At 47.9% G+C, this 21,500-nt stretch overlaps 1 protein-coding gene across 2 annotated transcripts in view; it reads left to right on the forward strand.

The window, feature by feature from the left end:
- Positions 1-1,588: 1,588 nt before the first annotated feature.
- SORBS1 (sorbin and SH3 domain containing 1) overlaps positions 1,589-21,500 on the forward strand; it is a 252,584-nt gene continuing 232,672 nt past the window's right edge. For both annotated transcript variants that reach the window (XM_023206238.1, XM_023206236.1), the window contains exon 1: positions 1,589-1,689. The gene's annotated coding sequence lies outside the window, so the exon portion shown is untranslated. The remainder of the gene's footprint in view (positions 1,690-21,500) is intronic.

Genomic DNA, 21,500 nt, shown 5'->3' on the forward strand with positions numbered 1-21,500 from the left:
AATAAGTATTAGCTGTTTTATTACTTTATAGCCCAGAGAGAGCTGTCTTTACGCAGATTGTGGAGTAAATAGGAGAGCCTGGGAAGTGTTCTTTGAAAAGCTGCAGGATAAGGTGCAGGTAGGGGAAGGTGTGGGCTGGGGACTCCCTAGGTTGAGTAGTTCCCCAGTGTTTTCTCATTTGTACAGTAAGCTTCCAGATGGCTAGGAGTCTTCTTCTTCTTCTTCTTCTTTTTTTTACACAGCAGAGGACACCAGGTGGTCACCAAAGACAAAGGGTCACCGTTCCCTGACATCTAAGAATCTTTGCTGATGAGCTTCTGATCAGTCTGTGCAGTCATCAAGGCCAGTCTTTACCCCACCACCCACAGCCTGTTCACTGGGAACGTGTTCTGGCTGAATATTCTTGCAAGGGCAGTTGACAAAAATCAGTTGTGCTCAGCCCAAGGGGCGACTGTCTTATCTTCAGGGATGTGGGAAGCTGGGCATGGAGGGAGCGAGTTCCACACCAGTACTTGCTGGCTCCGCCACCTTGGGCCAGCAGTTTCCCCACTCTGATCCCTGTCTCTGTAACTCTGAGGGGGACTAGAGGAGGTTAGGAGAATAGTATAGCACAGTGGTTAGCTCTGAACACCATCTAACACAGTGCCTTCCCTCCACTTGCAATGACCCTGTTGCATTGTATGCACTCTACTTTTCACATTGCAGAGGATCTTATTTATTTACTTGTTTGTCTCCACTAAAATGGAAACTTCCTGAAGGAAAAGGCCTTGCCTGTCTTCTTCTCTGCAGTTAACACCGGGGTCCAGCAATGCCACAGAGCCTCTAAATATATGTGTGTTGCATGAGTGAAATCTCAGAGCCTGGGTTCAAATCCTGGTTGCACCACTTGCTGTGTGACCTCGGATAAGTCACTTAAACTACACCTCAGTTTTCCCGCATAAAAATAGTAATTATTTTCAGTTTTCTCACTAGAAAAATATGGATTAGTAATCGTTCCTCTCTTATCAGGCTAAGAGGATCAAATGAGGAAATATCCAGCAAGCATTAAGCACACTGGTTGGTACAGAGCACACGAATGATAACAGCAAACATTTATGTAGCACGACGGCCAGCAGGCACTGATCTAAATGCATCACCTATGTTAACTATGTTAATCTTCACTAGATTTTACGAAATCGGTACTATTATGCCATTTTACAGATGGGTAAACTGAGGCCCAGGGGTTAAATAATTTATCACTGTTATTTTACGTCTAAGGTTCCTTCCAAGCTCCCCGTGGGCGACCCTTCTGAAGAACCAGAAGGCACGCCAGGCCAGCGTCCGGCCCGGCCAGGACGGAAAGGGTCAGTTGGCCCGCGCGCCCGTTACCGGCGGAGGCCGGCGGGCTCACAATGCCAGGAGCCAGGAGCCAGGAGCCAGACGCTTCCTCGCCTCCCATCTGCGCACACGCCCCTTCCTGTCACTGCCGGGCCCGGCCCCGCCCCCTGGCTCCGCCCGCTGGCCCGGCGCTGCCAGAGTGGACGGTTCCAGAGGCATGCTAATGAGGGGGCGGGCACCGCAGCCCATTGGTTGTCCGCGGAGTGTCGGTGAAGTCAGCACTGAGTCCCAGAAAAACAGAGCGGGGCCAGCTGCAGCGTGTAGTGCGAGTGGGGCGGACGCGCGCAGCCCGCCTGCCCGGCGACCAGCAAGGTAAGCCCGCGCCCGCCCGCCCGGCCGCGCTCGCCCGCTCGGCAGCGGCGGCGCCGGGGGTGTGCGCGGCCCGGCCCCCGCGGGCGGCGCCTTTGTTCAGCCCTCGGAGGAAGCGCATTTAAAGGGCCAGCTGTTGGAGGGACTTGGGCGACCCCCTCCCCCAGAGCATCCCCCTATGGGCACGGGAAAAGCGGTGGTCCCCCGCGGTCGAACCGTCCATCCTGCCTGCTCGGCGGATCCCTAGTCTTTCAAGGGAAGTTCCCCAGGGTGCGGAGGATCTGGGGGCTTCCAGGGTTGGGGTTTTTATAAATTTCCTTTTTTGGTGGGTGGAGGGTAGTGCGATCGTGGCCTCTGCTAGGAGAGAATGTCCGCCCGTCTCAGGGTGGCTGCAATATGGGTGGGTGAAGGAGACATCAAAGCCCGGATGGGTTTGTGCTGTAAAGTGAAACTACCGAGGAGGGGCACCTCTGCAGCAGCCAGAGGAAGGCGGAGGGAGCGAGCGGCAGGATGTAGGCATCTCAGGTGTGTTCATTCATCAGCATCCCCTGGAGAGGGCGGCGGGAGGGGCGCAAGGACGACGCGGCTGGCCGGACCCGCCTGAATGAACCGGGAAGAGTATGCGCCGGGGACACCGCGCCTGCCCGTGCCGCCCGTGCCCCTTTTTCTCCTCGAGTGGCTGACAGCATCTTGCTAGGCAGCTCATCACCGACATGGACAGCAAGCAACTCCCTTCTCCGAATTCCCCGGGCATCCCCTGCTCCCACCTCGCTGCTTTCCGACGTGGCTTCCTTGATACGTGGTAGCGCCATTCAAGATAGAGGGGGAAAGAGGCTTGAAGTCATTATGTTTCCTTCATGGGGGAATGTGCTGTCGAATTCTGCATCCCCATACATCCGCTGTCGTAAGATGGCTTTGAAATTCACCAGTGCCTGCTTTCTCCAGGCAGACAAGAATTTATTACGCTATTACATTGCTACATAAAAGCAGAAGGGATCCCACTGAGCGTGGCTCGTTTTATCCAGTCCTCGGGTTTTCCCAGCATGTTCTGGGCGAGCCTTTGGATTTTTGTTTTAAACACTGAGCGTTGGGATGCCCCTGTTGTCACAGGGCCGACCTGCTGAAATTGCTGGAATTGGTTTCACCGTCAATAGGAGGGAGGTTCATCTAGAGACATCATGGAACCTATCTGGCATGTCAGGCCTCTGACTCCATCTCTCCCCTCAACCCCCCGCCCCCGCCCAGCCCCCCCGCGCCCTTTTTCCTCTCTTAAGTGGAGGCGGGGGATGTCTTCACTCTCCTTGTGTTTTGAGCTCCTCTGCTTAGATTCAATTCTGTGTTTTTGGTTGGAAAGGTATCTTGGTGGTGATCGAAGAGAGGAGGGTTGGATTAAAAGTGGGGTGGGCAGCAGAGGGGTCAGCAGCATCAGTGACAGAAAACAGATGATGGACATATCTACAGCCTTCAGACACCGATGAGGTAGATGGCTGTCTACAGAGTGAGGGGCGTGTGTTTGGGCTGTGAGGGGGAGGGGTGGAGGAGAAGGATGCCTCCAGCAGTTTTCTGCCCCGCCCTCTGGATGCTGCCTTAAATAGCCCCTTGCCAACCAAGCTCTGATGTCTCCCTCTTGGCCTGAGGGGAAAGAAGGGAAGGGTTGGTCTGTTGGCACCTTTGCCCTAGGCACTGTTGGAGCAGATGGTTAGGAAACGGTTAGTTCTCCAGGGGTTGCAGAGAGCACATTTCTCAGCTGGAGGGCCCTGAGACCACTCCTCTAGTGACTTCCCTGCAGGGAATTAGCAACTGAAATGAAGTGCTGTCTACCCTCTGGAGTAAAGAGTTGGGAGGGTATTGCCATCTTGTGGACTATACCCACCTTGTTGGCCCTTTCCTTCTCCTGCCTGCTTTCATTTGTTGTAGTTGGAGAGTTTCTGTAAACTTTCCAGAAGAGATTGGGCATATTGGGGAGTGGGTAGGAGTTATGGGAAAGGATGAGCAAATTCTTCTTCCTGGTAGAACAAAGCACTGCTCAGCTATTCCCCTCTTTCCCCTTCTCTAAAAGAGAGTTCAAAACAGATAGCAGAGTCCAGGGCTTTCTTTGCAAAGAATGAAAGGGCAGGGCCAGGAAAGAAAGTTTTTATTGTTCAGCATTGATAATCCAAACTTATCTCCTGACCCCTCCCTGGATGTGGAGATAGATTTGCTGTAGAGGGCACTCTATGGTAATTTAGGATTTGACCTCTCTCTAGGAGAAAGGCATGAATGGTCTCAAAAAGCTTTGGTGGAGGAGCTCTGGACCAGAGGCAGGACAGCTGGCTTTGGTCCTGGCCACCAATCTTTGGGGTTTGGGCTTCTGCTCTCTGGGCCTGTGTCCTTGCTGGTGAAGTGGAGGATGATAGGGCAGAGGGTCTTCCAGGGTTCCTGACAACTCCACTGTTCTTAGAGTCACAGTTTGTGACGGCATTTTCAGGTTCTTTCCTGTTTGCTAAACTGATAATAAATTCAAAGTATTGCACAATGGCATGAAAGAAGTATTCTAGGATGCAGGTTTCTGTTGGATTCACATCTGCCTTTTCCTTGATTACTGTGATTGGTGAGGTTTTACTGTAAGTACATAAATAATTCAGAGCTGGAATGGCCCAGAGTGAGAGGCACAGAGAGAGCCCCCAGAGTGAGTGGTTGTCTGTGGGAGAGGAGGGTGGGGTGGTAGATTGCTGAGGAAAAGGAGTTTTTGTAATTTGTTCTCTTTCCCTGTGGATGTTTAACTTGCTGGTTTATTTATGGTTCTACAGGTGAACGTTTACCTATCTAGAAGATGAGAGTTATAAAAGACCTCTGTGATTGCCATGTTCCGCCCCCTCCTCTGCCAAACTGAGGAATTTGAGGGGTTGGGAGGTTTGGCCATTTTTCCAAGGTGGCACAGCTAGCAAGACGTGGAGTTGGGGTGGGAACTCAGGTGGAGAGATTGTAGATCTTGTTTCCACATGTATCTGGGGTTTTTTTGTTTTGTTTTGTTGTTTGTTTTTGTGTTTTGGTGGTGGTGGTTGTTTTGAGACTGGGTCTCATCTGTCACCCAGGCTGGAGCGCAGTGGCACAGTCACAGCTCACTGCAGCCTCGACCTCCTGGGCCCAGGCAGTCCTCCTTCCTCAGCCTCCGGGGAACTGGGACCACAGGCATGCACTACCACACCCAGCTAATTTTTGTGCTTTTTGTAGAGACAGGGTTTTGCTGTGTTGCCCAGGCTGGTCTCAAACTCCTGGACTCAAGCTATCTGCCTGCATCAGCTTTCCAGCATGCTGGGGTTATAGGCTTGGGCCACTGTGCCGGCCTATATGTATCTGTTAAGCCCCCTCTTCCTCTGAGAGAAAGGATCCTAAGATGGAATAGGAAAACATGAGGAGGAAATAGGAGCACAAGAAGAGAGAGACTGGAGAAACAGACAAGAGAAAGTAGGAGGCTGGGGACAGGTTATGTGAGGAAGGGAAAAACACAGAAACCAAGCTTGGAGGAGAAAAGGATGGAGCTTGAAAGGGGGAGGCTCTGTTGTCTCTGAAACAGCTGAGCTCTTCTGCAGCCCTTGGGCTGAAGTGAGGAGAGGTTTGGTAGACTAGAATGGGGGTTGGGGGAGTGGACTGAGAGTTCAGCCTCAACCTGAGACTCACTTGGAATCTCCTTGGGATTGCTGCTGTTGACCCTCAGATTGCAGAGTGGCATGGAGGCTGCTCAGTTTCAGGGCCAACTGAGGCCTTTAGATCCATGGGAGCATGCAGAACGTGGACATGTGGAAAGTCAGGGGCGTGGGTGGTGATGCTGGCTGATGCTGAGGTGGGACTCAGTTCTGCTGAAGTCCCGGTTTTTTTGTAAATGCAAAACACAAAACACTTTTCCATGGATTTCATTTCCGTGCAAGCGGCATTTTCTCCTTGGATTTTCATCGGTGCTTTGAACGTTTTATGAGATATTGTTTCACATACTCCCTTTTCAGAGGAGATACTTGGAGATGAATGATCTACTGAATTATGGCTCATTTGGGGGAGCTTCTGGCTTGTGACCTAAGCTAAGCCTCAGAATTTTCAATGAGCAATTAAAGAGCTGTGAACAGTGGTTGACCAGAGCATTAACCATTCGAAGGCAAGGATAAAGGGTGATAGTAGTTCAAGGTCTGGAACTATAGCCAACAGCTGGCCATGAACAACGTAATTGACTTTGGCTAACTCTTCAAGCCCTAGGAAGTATCTCTGTGGGTCCTTTGGTGGCTCCCCATTTTTCTGTGTGGTTAGGCATGTGGGCCCGTCCTTGAATCTTGCTGTCCCCCATTCTTCTTTTCCTACGTCTCCCTCCTCTATCCATTTCTTTTTCTTACCTCTTTCTCCTTGTCCTCCTCCCTCATTCTTTCCTTATTGTCAGCAATATATCTTTGTAGTTTCTTTTAATCTATTGCCATTAAAATTTAATGTTCTCTGTTCTTCATTTCAAATCAGTTGAGGGCCAGGCATGGTGGCTCACACCTGTAATCTCAGCACTTTGGGAGGCCGAAGCGGGTGGATCACCTGATGCCAGGAGTTCAAGACCAGCCTGGTCAACATGGTGAAACCCCATCTCTACTAAAAATTACAAAAATTAGCTGGGTGTGGTGGTGGGTGCCTGTAATCCCAACTACTCAGGAGGCTGAGGCAGAGAGAATTGCTTGAGCCTGGGAGGTGGAGGTTGCAGTGAGCCGAGATTGCAGAGTGAGACTCCATCCAAATAAATAAATAAATAAATAAATAAATAAAATCAATTGAGTTCAGTCTTTTTTGAATGTGTATGTATTTTACACACAAAACAAAAAAGAGGCAAATGAACCAAATCCAACTAAATTGCTTTTTACTTCTGTGTGGCCTTCCATTGATTTATCCCCCTACTTCTTCTGTGGTCAGCAGTGGCTTTTTATAGAAAAAAAAGTTCCCAGGTCTCTGTCATGCGGTTATTGTTTTTACAACAATAGAAAAAAGTTTCCACCCTTGTATTGTGGACCACAAGGGACACCCTCTCTCAAGGGATGTACCCTGTTTCTAGGCTTCCTTCCATGGAAAAAGTGTCTTTAATGCATTCTGTAAACAGAGGCCTGTACTATAAGGGCTAGGGCTGCTGATGGCAGAGGTGGGGCTCTTCTCAGTGACTGCTGTACTGCTTAGAATAGGGGCTGGCAGGCTATGGCCTAGAGAGCACATCTAGGAAGAATTAGCATCATTGTTTTCTCTGTTTCCTCAGGCTGAGCTAACCTAACTGGCTGTAGCAGGACCCAGACCCTTTTGGAAAAGAATGAGATGCTTGTTAACTTTCTGATTAGTGTTGAGTGGGACGCAAGTGGGACCTTGGGAGGGTGGGCACCCACCAGCAGTTGCTGGTGTAAAGTCCCCAGATGCTTTGATGGATGGATGCTGTACCGCTTTATGCTTTTCTTCTGACTCTGATTAGTTACAGAGAGGATTGACTCTTGATGCTCAGTGGTCAGCAAGTACTTTAGAATCTAAAGTGGGCCCCGCAAACAAGAAGTCACCTTGAAGTCTGCAGTTTTGTATTAAAAAATCACATGAGTTTTGTATTCTCTGTAATATATCTGTGCTGGTTTTAGTATAAAAGTATTTCAGTTGCTTTACAGTTGAATACAATTGACGTTCTAGGAAAATGTGTTTATCGTGGGCCCTCATTTGTCCCAGCCCGCCCTAAATAATGCGTATCAGTCCCATACCCCAGCTGAAGAAGCCAGGGATAGGGTAGGCATCAAACCTGCTGGTGCTGAGCCTCCATGCTTTCCTGCCTGCTCTGCCAAACCACCAGATGCCCAGTCATTCCCTACTACACGTCCCCAAAGGCCAGGCCCCCCTGCACCTCCCACCAGGACTGGTTCCCTCACCAGAAGGCTTTTTTCTGCGTTTCCTGGCTGATGCTTTCTTCCCTCATACTTCCCTCACATCTTAAAGAGATGCCTTTCAGCTGGGCGTGGTAGCGCATGCCTGTAATCCCAGCACTTTGGGAGGCCGAGGCAGGTGGATCACCTGAGGTCAGGAGTTCACAACCAGCCTGGCCAACATGGTGAAACCCCATCTCTACTAAAAATACAAAAAAGTAGCTGGGCGTGGTGGTGCACGCCTGTAGTCCCAGCTACTCAGGAGGCTGAGGCAGGAGAATTGCTTGAACCCAGAAGGTGGAGGTTGCAGTGAGCTGAGATCACGCCATTGCACTCTAACCTGAGTAAACAAGAGTGAAATTCCATCTCAAAAAAAAAGAGATGCCTTTCTTCTTGTGTTCAGCTTTCTACTTCTTCTTGTGTTCAGCTTTCTACTTCTGTTGTTATTGCTGGTTCTCTTGTCTGTTTCCTCCCCCATATTGTGAGTTCTAGGAATAGAGTGAGTCTGTGTTTCTTCTCTTTTTAAATTAAATTTTAATTTGTATCAAAATTCGCATATATATGTGTGTGTGTGTGTGTGTACACAGAGAGTTTCTTTTTTGTTTGTTTTGAGACGGAGTCTCCCTCTGTCACTAAGTCTGGAGTGCAGTGGCGGGATCTCAGCTCACTGCAACGTCCGCCTCCTGGGTTCAAGCGATTCTCCTGCCTCAGCCTCCCGAGTGTCTAGGACTACAGGAGAGCACCACCACCCCCAGCTAATTTTTTTATTGTTAGTAGAGACAGGGTTTCACAATGTTGGCCAGGCTGGTCTCGAACTCCTGACCTCAAGTGATCTGCCTATCTCGGCCTCCCAAAGTGCTAGGATTACAGGCATGAGCCACCATGCACCCCTGCCCCACACAGAGTTTCAAAAGTCAAATAGGCTGGGTGTGGTGGCTTACGCCTGTAATCCATTGGGAGGCTCAGGTGGGCAGATCACCTGAGGTCAGGAGTTTGACACCAGCCTGGCCAACATGGCAGAACCCCATATCTACTAAAAAAACACAAAAATTAGCCAGGCATGGTGGCGGGCGCCGGTAATCCCAGCTACTCTGGAGGCTGAGGCAGGAGAATCGCTTGAACCAGGGAGGCGGAAGTTCAAGGGAGTGCAGTGAGGGAACCAGGGAGTGCAGTGAGCCGAGATCGTGCCACTGCACTCCAGCCTGGGCAACAGAGCCATACTCCGTCTCAAAAAAAGAAAAAAAAAAAAGTCAAATAATACTACAGAAAAATATAAAGGCTGGCTGGGTGCAGTGGCTCATGCCTGTAATCCTAGCAGTTTGGGAGGCTGAGGCCGTTGGATCACTTGAGGCCAGGAGTTCAAGATTAGCCTGGCCAACATAGTAAAACCTCATCTCTACACAAAATACAAAGAATTAGCCAGGCATGGTGGTTAGGATGTAGACATCTTTCAGGGGCTGCTGTTACTCTGTTTACAACAGTTACTTCTAATGCACTGAGCTGTTTCTCCTGATATTACTGTCATATTTATTGTTACCTGTTTACAATGCTGTTTTCTGATTGTTCATTTTAGATGTTATTTTTGTTTTTCCTTATTTTTGTTTTTGTAGAGACAGGGTCTTGCTATGTTGAGACTTTGCTTGAGGCCAGGGTGGACTTTAACTCCTGGCCTCAAGAACTCCTACCTCGGCCTCCTAAAGTTCTGGGATTACAGGTGTGAGCGTAGAGGTTACTTTTAGATGTTTTGTCTTGATGTCTTACTATGGATTGGAGCCTCTCCTCTGCACCCCAATACTTTCCTTTCTTCCTATTCTTTCATTATAGATAAATCACAATTTTTGATTACATTGATATTTGGTGCTGACATTATTTTGGCTGTGTAAATAGTGTTCATGACAGAGCCATATAGTATACTATAACATTTTCTTTCTTGTACATTTTTTGAGTTAATAATTATCTTACATTTTCTATTTACTTAGTTTCTATGTACTTGTTGCTAATTTGCAAAGTATCTGACAGCATCTTAAAACATTTGTTTTATAACATGTGTTCCTGTTTATTTATTTATTGAGATGGGGCCTTGCTCTGTGCCCCAGGCTAGAGTGCAGTGGTGCGATTGTAGCTCACTGCAGCCTTGACCTCCTGGGATCAAGTGATCCTCCTGCCTCAGCCTCCTGAATAGTTAGGACTACAGGCACCACCATGTGAGCTAATTTTTAAAGTTTTTTTGGTAGAAATGGAGTTTCACTAGATTGTCCAGGCTGGTCTCTAACTCCTGCCCTCAAACAATCCTCCCTCCTCAACTTCTCAAAGTGCTAGGATTACAGGCATGAGCCACTGTGCCTGGGCTTGTTCCTTTTTATTTTATTACTGTTTTTTTTTTTTTTTTTTTTACACCCCTTTTAAGACTTCCCTCCTATGGGTCTCCATTCTCTCTCCTTTGTTCTTGCCCATTGACCTCTAGGCCTGTGGCATGACTCATCCTGGGAATTTCCTCATCTTATCCTGGGTGGGATTCTGTTTTCTCTGTTGATTTATTCCTCCACAAGTTTCTGAGAGAGGGTCTGTGGAAGTTGATCATTTTAAGCTTGCAGGTCTGAAAATGTTCGTATTCTACATTCATATTTGATTGGTGATTTGATTCATCTAGAATTTGAAGTTGAAAGCCATTTCCCTTAGAATTTTGAAGCCATCATTCCACTGTCATCTAGGTTCCAATATTGCTATCAAAATTTGGATACCATTCTAATTCTTGATCATTTATGGGTAACCTGCTTTTTCACTGAAAGTTTTTAGGATCTTCTTTCTTTTCCTTTTCCTGTATTTGAAATTTCCTTGCTTTAAAAATGATTGGCCTGGGTCTTTGGTGTGTGCCGTTTTTTTTTTTTTTTTTTTTTTTTTTTTTTTGAAACGGAGTCTCACTCTGTTGGCCAGGCTGGAGTGCAGTGGTGCAGTCTCGGCTCACTGCAACCTCTGCTTCCCAGGTTCAAGCGATTCTTGTGCCTTAGCCTCTCAAGTATCTGGGATTACAGGCGCGTGCCACCACGCCTGGCTAATTTTCGCATTGTTAGTAGAGACAGGGGTTTCACCACATTGGCCAGGCTGGTCTTGAACTCCAGACATCAGGTGATCTGCTGCGGCCTCCCAAAGTGCTGCGATTACAGGTGTGAGCCATTGCATCTGGCCAGTGTGTGCCTTTTTGATCTGAAGATTGACGTCTTTCAGTTGGGGAAATTTTCTTAAATAGATATCTTTTAATAATTTCATTTTCTCCATTTTCTGTGTTTTGTCTTTGGAATGCCTATTAGTTGAATGTTGGACTTCCTGTATCAAGTTTATAATTTTAAAATGTTTTATTTTCTTTTTTCATTTTATTATATTTTTGTCTTACTTTCAGAGAGCTATCTTCAGCTTTATCTTCAACCCTTTTCCATTTTAAACTTTATGCTTTCATATGTTCATATGAAACATATTTGCATGTTTTACTTTCTAAGAGCTCCCTAGTTCTCTGAACGCTTGCTTTTCTTTTTTAGATGACATTCTATTCTTGTTTCATGGGTGCAGTAAATTCCTTTATATTAGCATTTTTTTTTTATGGTTTTCTGCTGTTCCCTGCTGTTCCTTGGAAGATGTTGTTTCCTCCAAGTCCCTTTTTCTACTTGTTTTGGTTACTGTATCTTCCATTGCAGCTATCCTTCCATGCATGCTGATCCTTGATTGTCTATGTATATTTTAAGAATGGACACCGAAATGCTGATTGGGCATCAGTGCCACAAGGAAGGGACTTGTTAACTTCATTGTAGAGTGATCCAGCAGAGAGCCCCCTTTTTCTCTACTGGAGCAACCTAGATATCAGCGCCGGTAGATCTTTTCTCTGGGGCTTTCCTGGATAGGGCTTTCTTGGAGAGGATTTTACCTGGGTGTGGGGTAGGGTGGGGTGGGGTGAGTAACAGCCTGGCCTTCTTGCATTCTGGGAGCCTCCATGGGGAAAGGGGCTAGGTATTAGTCTGTTTGATACGCAGACTTTCACTCAATCCCTGGGTCTTTTGAAAGTTGCCCCCACCCACCATCCCTCTCTTCCATCTCTCTGCCTCCCTCAGCTGTGTCCCTCCCTCTGCTGTGTCTCTGGTGTAAGTTACCTGATCAGTGGATCTCCACCTTCTGCTGGCTGAGGCAGGGAAACCACCAGGCTGAGAAGATTGCACGAGGGACCCTGGGTCTGACTGCTCTTTGTACTGACTTGCAGACAGGCAGGCACCCTTCTTTTTAGCCCCACCCTGTTTCCCTTTAGAGTCCTTGGTGCCTCCAGTTCCTGAATTTCTGTGCCATGAGTTGGGCACTTGTTTAGTGGCTCCTGCCCTGCTTGCACTTAACAGAGCAGACAACACAGAAACCTAAATCAGCTGCTGCATGGTGGTCAGCTCTCCACTGCTGTTGACATAGCTCATCTGCTGGGGTCTCTTTTTCATTAAGAAACGCATCTGTCTACTGTACTTTTAGTGGGAGTCCAGAAGAGAGCAGAGATAAACATGGGTGTTAAGCCCTCTCATTTGACCAAAAGTTTATTTCATTTCTTCATTCACACACTTAAATTTGTGCCTGATACAGGGTATATTCTCAAGAAATGTTTGTTAAATGATTGAATGCCTGTTCCTAAGATGATATGCGTACATTTAGTCATCAGATTTCAAGAGACCCAAACAAAGAGTGTTACAAAAATAAATCCGTCGCTTATTCTGAGATAGACATAATAACAGGTAGCAGATCCTGCCTATTCTCCCCATGCAGTGGAGGATAAGACACATTGGGAGGGAGACAGTGTTACAGAGTGTTGCTGTCTTCAGCCCTGTCAGTAACTACCACAAGTCACTTTGAGAAGTCCCTTAACCTATCTGGGCCTTGGTTTTCCCAGCCTTACAATGAGATGTTGGTCAAGGTTTGATTCGATTCTGTGCATTGAGCACCTGCTGTGTGCAAGCCACGGTGATGGGATTCTCCACGTGTCTCTTCTAAGGCAGCCAGTGCGGTGTTTTGTATGTGTGTTTGTTTTGGCATGGGCCACGCTGAGTTGATTGTGTTTGGTTTCTATGTCTTTCTCCTGGCTTAGTTCAGTGCCTTGTCCAGAGTAACTCCTCTGCACAGTTTGACTCTCCCTTTTTCTAAACCGAAGGCTCCTTGTGAGCACCACATCGCCATCCTCTGTATCTCCTGTGTCTACCACCGTGGTTGGTACATAGTGGGTATGTAGGAAATACTGGATTTTTTCACTGAGGAGTGGAAAAGAACTATGGGCTTGGAGAACAAGGCTAGCTTGTTGAGGGCCTAGCTGCACATTCCCTGGCCCACTTATGGAGTTGGGGGACTCAAATGCATTGGTATTAAAATCAATGGAGACAGCAATTCTGGACCACAGCCCTGACACTAGAGGATTGTTTTCTCCCAAACAGATAGTAGTCGTATATTTGTTTCAAACAGCACAGTGGAGTGGAGAAAGACTGTTGTTACCAGTTAAGATCAGATTCATCTTAACCATGAAAATAAATTATAGATGTATCCCTGCATTAAGGTGTTTAAAAACATTTAAGTGTTTTTCCATAACTTCTTTTGGTTTTCCCACACTTGTGAGTTTATGTGCCAAGACTAGTGACTAGAAATTTTAGGGAGATTGATTTAGTTCAGTGGAAGAAATTTTTTATTGTAAGAGCAACTCCCTACCAGACTGCATTAGGAAGCCCTGAATTCTGTGTCAAGCCGAGGCTAAATGTCCACTCGCCAGGGAACATGAAGAATTGATGCCTGTGTGGGAGATGAGGTACTATTAGAGCACCTGTAAAGTCCTTTGCTTTTGATTTGTTCATCAAATAGTTATTGAGCACCAGTTATAGACCAGCGTCCATGCTGGGCTCTGGGAATATAGCAGCGAACAAAGAGAAATGGCACCTACCCTCTTGGAATTTATAGCCTAGAGCTGAGCTGTCCAGCATAGTAGCTACTAGCCACATGTGGCTATTGAAATTAATTAGTTTGAAATACCATTAAAAATTCAGCTTCTCAGTCACGCTAGCCACATTTTGAATGCTCAGTAGGCACGTGTGGCTAGTGACTGCCCTATGGTCAGCATGGGCAGTTGTAGAGTGTTTCTGTAATCTCAGGAGGCTCTCGTAGGCAGGCTGATCATAGAGCTAAGATTCTGTGTTTCCAGACCAGACATTTATGATTAGCATTTCATGGTGGAGGCAACTGAGGCACAGAAAAGCCATTTTTTAAGGTTATGTGGCTAGATGGGACTGAGCTAGGAACAGGTCTCTTGTCTTTGAGTGTGGCTCTTCTCTCCCTGAGGTGAGGTAGGGCAACTGAGAGTAGTCTTTGCACTCAGGCTGCCTGGGTTCAAATCCTGGCTTTGCTACTTCCTAGATTTAGGTCTTAGGGTACGTCACTGCCCTGTGCCTCAGTTGTGTCACCTGTGAAATGGAGGAAGTAATAGCAATAGCAGCTGCCTCACAGGATTGCAGGGAGGATTAGATGATCCAGTCATTCCAGTCTTTAGAACTGTGGGCTGGGTGTGGTGGCTCACACCTGTAATCCCAGCACTTTGGAGGTCGAGGTGGGAGAATCACTTGAGCCAGGAGTTCGAGACCAGCCTGGGCAACATAGGGAGACCCCCCATCTCTACAAAAACTTGAAAAATTAGCTGGGTGTGGTGGTGCAAGCCTGTAGTCCCAGCTACTTGGGAGGCTGAGGTGGGAGGATCTCTTGAGCCTGGGAGGTTAAGCCTGCAGTGAGCCACAATCACAGCACTATACCACTCCAGCCTGGGCAACAGAGCAAGACTCCATCTCAACAACAAAAAAAAAAGGAAAGGAAAGAACTATGCCTGACACATAAATAGTAATCACTCAGTGAATGCTGATTACGATTATTGAGACTGAGAAGGGGACAGAAGGTATAGGGAGAGCCAAGGAGGCATTTTCAGACGGCAGAGTGGAGGGGAGAAAGACTGTTGTCAGGAAGGGCTATGCTTGTAGAGCTGACTGACCACCTGGGGAGGGATATGTAATGGAATGTTTCTCAGCCGGGGGCTGCTTTAGTCATGCAAGCTGATGGAAAATGCCAGTATGTCCACAAAGCCCTCTGAGTGTCACAGCTGGTCACTGGTCCTCTGAATAAGGATCCTTTCAGTATCTCCTTTCTCCTGGCTTGCCTGCACGTAGGCTGGTCCCCACAGCCCTTTCCCCTGTCCCCATACATTTTTTTCTCCCCTCACTACGTCTCCATCATGGAATGGGTGGGACATTTACCATCACCCCTGTGGAGCAGAGGGCTGCATTGAAGGAATGCAGAAGAGAGCAGGGACAGAAGCCCAGCTGGGCCCTGGTATTTTCTTGGAGGTTTCTATCTCTTGTTGGTGTCATTCCCTCTGTTGCTCAGTCTTTCACAGCATTCTAGGGGTGCCCCAATTTGCTGGATGAAGAGAAAGAGAGCTCTGATGTTAGCGCCAGGGATGGGAGGGTGCCCCATTGGGTAGGTAAATCTCTGCTTATATGTGGAACTTTGGCTTAAGAAATACTTTATTTATTTACTTATTTATTTATTTTGAGACAGCATTTTGCTCTTGTTGCCTACGCTGGAGTGCAATGGTGCGATCTCAGCTCACTGCAACCTCAGCCTCCCGCGTTCAACCTCAGCCTCCCGAGTAGCTGGGCTTACAGGTGCCCACCACCGCACCCAGCTAATTTTTTGTATTTTTAGTAGAGGTGGGGTTTCACCACGTTGGCCACGCTGGTTTCGAACTCCTGACCTCAGGTGATACACCCACCTAGGCCTCCCAAAGTGCTGGGATGACAGGTGTGAGCCACCGCGCCCAGCCAAGAAATACTTTAACAGGGCAGTCTCATCAACACCGTAGACATGGGCCCCGCCCTGCAGGAGTTTATTTCTTCATGAACACCCAGAGGGCAGGGCTCTCATCTTCCCCAACAGACATCAACAGTGCATTTCAGGCAATGAAACAGGAATATTCTAGTATGATACAGTGTCTGTGGAGGTGCAGGTAGTGAGGGTGCTCTAGAGGTACATAATGGATGTGGCAGCTTGCTTCACCCAGGGGAGGCACACAGGGAAAGTACTGTAGGCCAGTGATGTATCTGAGGTCACGTGTCTAGACCCTGGGCTGACCTGTGAGGAGACTGTTCCTAGCAAGCCTGATTCTCAGCATGACATGGAAATACAGGTTCTCCCTGATTACCAGTGATCAGGAGTACTGAGTGCTCGGCTGGGTGCGGTGGCTCACGCCTGTAATCCTAGCACTTTGGGAGGCTGAGATGAATGGATTGCGTGAGCTCAGGAGTTTGAGACCAGCCTGGGCAATATGGTGAAACTCTGTCTCTAATAAAATAAAAAAATTAGCCAGGTGTGGTGGCATATGCCGACATGTAGTCCCAGCTATTCGGGAGGCTGAGGCATGAGAATTGCTTGGACCCAGGAGGCTGAGGCACAAGAGTCACTTGAACCCAGGAGACAGATGTTGTGGTGAACAGAGATCGTGCCACTGCACTCTAGCCTGAGAGACAGAGCAAGACTCTGTCTCGGCCGGGCGCGGTGGCTCAAGCCTGTAATCCCAGCACTTTGGGAGGCCGAGACGGGCGGATCACGAGGTCAGGAGATCGAGACCATCCTGGCTAACACAGTGAAACCCTGTCTCTACTAAAAAATACAAAAAACTAGCCGGGCGAGGTGGCGGGCGCCTGTAGTCCCAGCTACTCGGGAGGCTGAGGCAGGAGAATGGCATAAACCCGGGAGGCGGAGCTTGCAGTGATCTGAGATCCGGCCACTGCACTCCAGCCTGGGCGACAGAGCGAGACTCCGTCTCAAAAAAAAAAAAAAAGACTCTGTCTCAAAAACAAACAAACAAAAAAGAAGTATTGAGTGCTTGAGGCTTTACCTATGGTACAGTTTGGATGTGTGTCCCCACCCAAATCTCATATTGAAATGTAATTCCTAGTGTTGGAGGGGGGCCTGATGGGAGGGGATGGGATTGTAGGGACAGTTTCTCATGAGTGGTTTAGTATCATCCCTTTGGTACTGTCCTCACGATAATGAGTGGGTTCTTGTGAGACATGGTCAGTTAACAGTGCACAGCACCTCCCTCTTTGCTGTCTTGCTTCTGCTGTGGCCATGTGACATGCCTGCTCCATGCCTGCTCCTCCTTCACCTTCCGCCTTGATTGTCAGTTTCCTGAGGCCTCCCTAGAAGCCGAGCAGATGCCAGCATCATGCTTCCTGTACAGCCTGCAGAATCATGAACCAACTAAGCCTCTCTGTTTATAAACTACCCAGTCTCAGGTATTTCTTTATAGCAATGCAAGAAAGGACTGATACAGCCTGTAACTGGCTTTGCCAGTTCATTCCTGTTTGGGCCTTGACCTTCCATCACCTTGGGTGGTGGTCTAGCTTATAACAGTTATGATAGGAGTGGGTGCTTAGTAGATCCTGGAATTGTCCTTCTGTTTACATGTCAGTGTGAAAGCTCACTACACATTTATGTAATGGCTCGTGCATTGATTATTAACATCAGCCTGTGGGCTGACCTCAGTTTCCTGGTATGAAAGGCCACTAGGACATACCTTGTGAAATTCAGTTTCTCTTATTGCCTGGAGTCTGTGAAACCTGGTGGCTGAGCATACAAGCAGTTTGTCTGACGTGTGAAAAGATAATTCATTTGCATATTGCTTTTCTCCACTTAGAATTTGTCTTTAGTTGGGGCAGATCCAGTGTTGGGTGACTGTTTCCTGTGAGCATAGAATTATGGCCAGGGGTTGTAACTGCTTTTAACAAACTGACAGGGAGGAAAATGGAACTATTTGCCTGGTACATTGATGTATGGGAGTCTTTCCAGTGCTGCTGTAAGATATACAATGCTGACTCTTCTGGGCTTGGGCCTTTCTTTCTCTCCCTTTTTTTTTTTCGAGATGGGGTTTCACTTTGCCACCTAGGCTGGAGTACAGTGGCATGATCTCGGCTCACTGTAGCCTCTGCCTCCTGGATTCAAGTGATTCTCCTGCCTCAGCCTCCTGAGTAGCTGGGACTACAGGCACCTGCCACCACTTGTGGCTACTTTTTTGTGTTTTTAATAGAGATGGGGTTTCATCATGTTGACCAGGCTGATCTTGAACTCCTGATCTCAGGTGATCTGCCCACCTCGGCCTTCCAAAGTGCTAGGATTATAGGCGTGAGCCATCACAGGGCCTTTCTTTGTAGACAGTGCACACAGGAGGCTGGTGATAGGAGACTGGGCAGAGTGTAGAAGCCAGGGAATGAGGTAAGAAAGGCTGGAACTGGAGCTGGGAGATCTGAGTCGCTGCCCCAGTGGCCTGGCCAGTGGGGAATGTGGGTGGAGAGGTGAGGTAGGAGTGGAAACTGCTTTTAAGCAGGACAAAGTGAAAAGAGGCTCTGGAGAAAGAAAGCAAAATCCCAACAGGGACAGAAATGAGAGTAGCTGGAGAAAGCTGGGGCTTGGGAGAGCTGAGGGCCTAAGTAGGGTTTGGTGGTGGTTGCTGAAAGTCAAGTTGCCAGGTCCACGAACCGAGGCCAAGGCGATGTTAGGCCTTTTAGGACTATTCTGTGTCTGCTTCACAGGGCCTCTATGTTGGACATGGTACATTAGACAGCCAGCAATGGCAGGTGTGAGGGGGCGAGGCCCCCTAGGAACTGGGAAATATTAGTCATGCCTGAGCACTGATAGAAGATACGGCTTCTCATCAAGACAGCTGCTCCGGGAGGAGGCTCTGCAGCCGCCAGCCTGCATTACAGTTTATGTTCTTGGTTTTGTCTTTAATTATTAAAGGCATGGGCTATTTAAATACTCACCTGAAGCGTCATTGTGAGTAATTTTCCCTTCCTAGGGTCAAAGATGCTCCAGCAGGGAAGGGGTTTGGTGGCCTATGGTTCTGGGTTCTCCAGGTGCTTCCCTCAAGGAATGCAAGGATGTCATGAGGACATCCTAACATGCCCTTGACAGTAGGGTGCAGACTGCCCTGGGCTGTCTTGCAGATTGGCATTTATTTTGAGTGAGTCCTTAATTTGAGGAGTATAGGGTGTTCCCTTTTATCGTAGGCAAGGAAGAAACAGTGTTGTTAGAAGATGTAAAATATTTAACACTCTCTTTAAAAAATTAACTGTCCAGGAGCCTTTGATTGGTAGTGCCTGTGGCAACATGCGTGGTTTTCAGGAGTGTCTTCTCAGAGTCCCTGGGCTTCTCAGAGGGGTGATGTGAGGGTCCATGGGTTAGGGGCGATGTGGGGGTCCAGTCTTGGGAGGGCTGGCTGGGAGGCCAAGAGCCTACCTGTTCTGCCTGGCTTAGAGGCTGGGCAGTAGCAGGGCTGAGCCACTCCCTCAGAGGGTAGTAGTCAAGTGTCGTCTGTTTTGACAAGTGGAGAGGAGTGAAGGGGAGAAGGAAAGCTCACTGTCCTTCTTGGCTTGCTGAGTTTGTGCATTTGTTTTGTTTTGCTGGCCTCTGTTAGTCCCTGGTGCCTCCCGTTCTCTGTCCAGCCTCAGGACTTTTGCGTGTGTGGTTTCCTTAGCCTGGAGTGTGAAGGCAGCCTTCCTCCCTTACCTGGTTAGGGCCTCTTACCCCTCAGATCTCACCTGGAGCATATGTTCTGGGGAAATTATCTCCGGTCCTGCTTCCTAGGTGACACTCTCCTGTTTGAGGGCTCTTATGGTTCTGTGGTCTTTGTTACACTTGTTTGGAAAATCATTGTTTGCCCACCCTACCAGCCTGTAGGGTTATGATGACAGTGGCCAGGGCTCTTTCTTGTCACTGGTATGTCCCCAGTACCTAGCACGGGCCTGGCCTACAGAGGGGCCCCGCTATCTATTAAGTACATTAATTCATTGTTTCATTTATTATATTTTGGGTTCGGTAGAGATCCTGGGAATACAAGGAGAATAGAACACCCCTGCTGTCCTCACCAAGCTCCTAAACTAGAGCAGTGGATAAGCCGTGCTCAAGATAGCCATTGAGGGCAGGAAGAAAGCTTTATCAGTCGGAGTTCTGTTTATGCTTTAACTAAAGGAAAGACGTAGCTTTCCTATGTATAGGAGTACAGATTTTATAATTACTTTGTAAGTATCCTCAAAACTATTTCACAAATAGGAAGGTGTGATCAAAAAGTTTGGAGACTACTGGTCTGAAGGGAGACGTAGGCAAATGAAACGGTGTTTTTTTTTTTTTTTTTTTTTTTGAGACAAAGTTTCTCTGTTGTTGCCCAGGCTGATCTTAGCTCAGTGCAACCTTCGCCTCCCAGGTTCAAGTAATTCTCCTGGCTCAGCCTCCCGAGTAGCTGGGATTGTAGTTGAAAGGGTTTTTATGCCAAACTGATGAACAATATGTTAGGGCAAGTACAGGGTACCATGAGGGCATGTGGGTTGGGTGAGCTGGAATCCAACCAGAGGACAAATGGACCAGCACATGGAAGGGCAGGCTTAGTGGATTGGGAGAAGGGCACATACTTCAGTAAGGCAGGAGGAGGGCTTGCTACTGGGATTGGGAGGGGTTAAGAGTTAGGAATACCAAGAGAGATGAGACTGGGCCCCTGCCTGCAGCACGGGCGTAGTCTAGCAGTGGTGCAAATGTGCCTTAGGAGAGACACAGCATGCGGAATACTTGGCATTCAGAAGAGGGTAGATATTTTGCTTAGGAGGGATCGGGCCTGGTCATGCTTTAAAAATGGAACATGCTCAAGATCACAGAGGCCCCGCTGTTCGTTGTAGAAGGGGAAGAGGAGGGTGCTGGAGGTTGACTTCAAGGCTCTTTAAAGCCCATCTCAGGAGAATGACGTTCTCCTTGGTCTCCTTCTACCCAGGGGGATTTTTATCCTAATGTGATTTAGACCCCTCCTCAGGTTTTATTTTGCAGGTTAGAACATTGTATAGGAACAAGAAAATGGCATATGGTATATATAAATAAGCATATTTGGTGTGTTTACTTACCTGTGTAATCATGCACACTCCCTTCTTTTCTTTTTTTTGTTTTCAAGTCCCAGGGCTTGAAGTAATTACGTAATTAGAATCCACAAAGAGTGTGGCTAGATAAGGTGTAATTAAAGAGGAAAGCCTAATTTTGGAAGAATGATAAGAGGTCATTTGACTCAGTCTGGGCCCAAATCCAATCTTGGAAGAACAGTGAGAGGTCATTTGGATGTAGGGAGCTTGAGGCCACCCCGGAGCCCAGACTGGCCTCAGAATTGGACAGATTCTGTTTCACTTCACTGTGAAAGCCACTCATTGAGCATCCTCTTGGTTTAGGGTATTGTGGGAGGCCCAGCTATGAGTAAGGAACAGAAGTCCTAGATCTCAGGGAGGACATGGGGGAATAGGGCCTCAGCATAAAGTGAAGAGATGACTCCTAGGGACAGGGTGTGGGGCGGTGTGCGGAAGGATTCACAGAACAGGTGGCATTTAACTTGTGCTTTGAAACATAAGGAGGGTTTCAAGAACATGGACAAGAACTTTCTGGGTCTATTAGAGACACTCAGATAATATTTGTGGAATGAATGCCAGGCTGAGGTTGGAGGTGGAAGGAACATGGCCATATTGATGGATGGTCATTTTGCAGTTTGGTGATGGGGTCAAGCTTGCACAGCTCCGACAGTGTAGTGACAACTCACAGCCAGGAGGCCAACAGGCTTGGGCGCTGACTGTGTAGTGGGGATTGTGTGCAGAGGAGTCAGAGAGCACTGTGGAGGTCATGGGAGGCCTCCTTGTGGAGGGAAACTTGGACAGAGCCTTGAAGGATCAATAGGAGGGAGGAAAGGGGAGAAGGGAGGACCCTCCAAAGGAGGGGAATGACATGGGTACCTAGAGACGGATTAGAGAGGAGATCATCCCCGCAAGAGGGGAGGGGCACATATGGGAGCAGGGTGAA

The sequence above is a fragment of the Piliocolobus tephrosceles genome, chromosome 9, assembly GCF_002776525.5.
Source record: "Piliocolobus tephrosceles isolate RC106 chromosome 9, ASM277652v3, whole genome shotgun sequence".
Classification (NCBI taxonomy): domain Eukaryota; kingdom Metazoa; phylum Chordata; class Mammalia; order Primates; family Cercopithecidae; genus Piliocolobus; species Piliocolobus tephrosceles.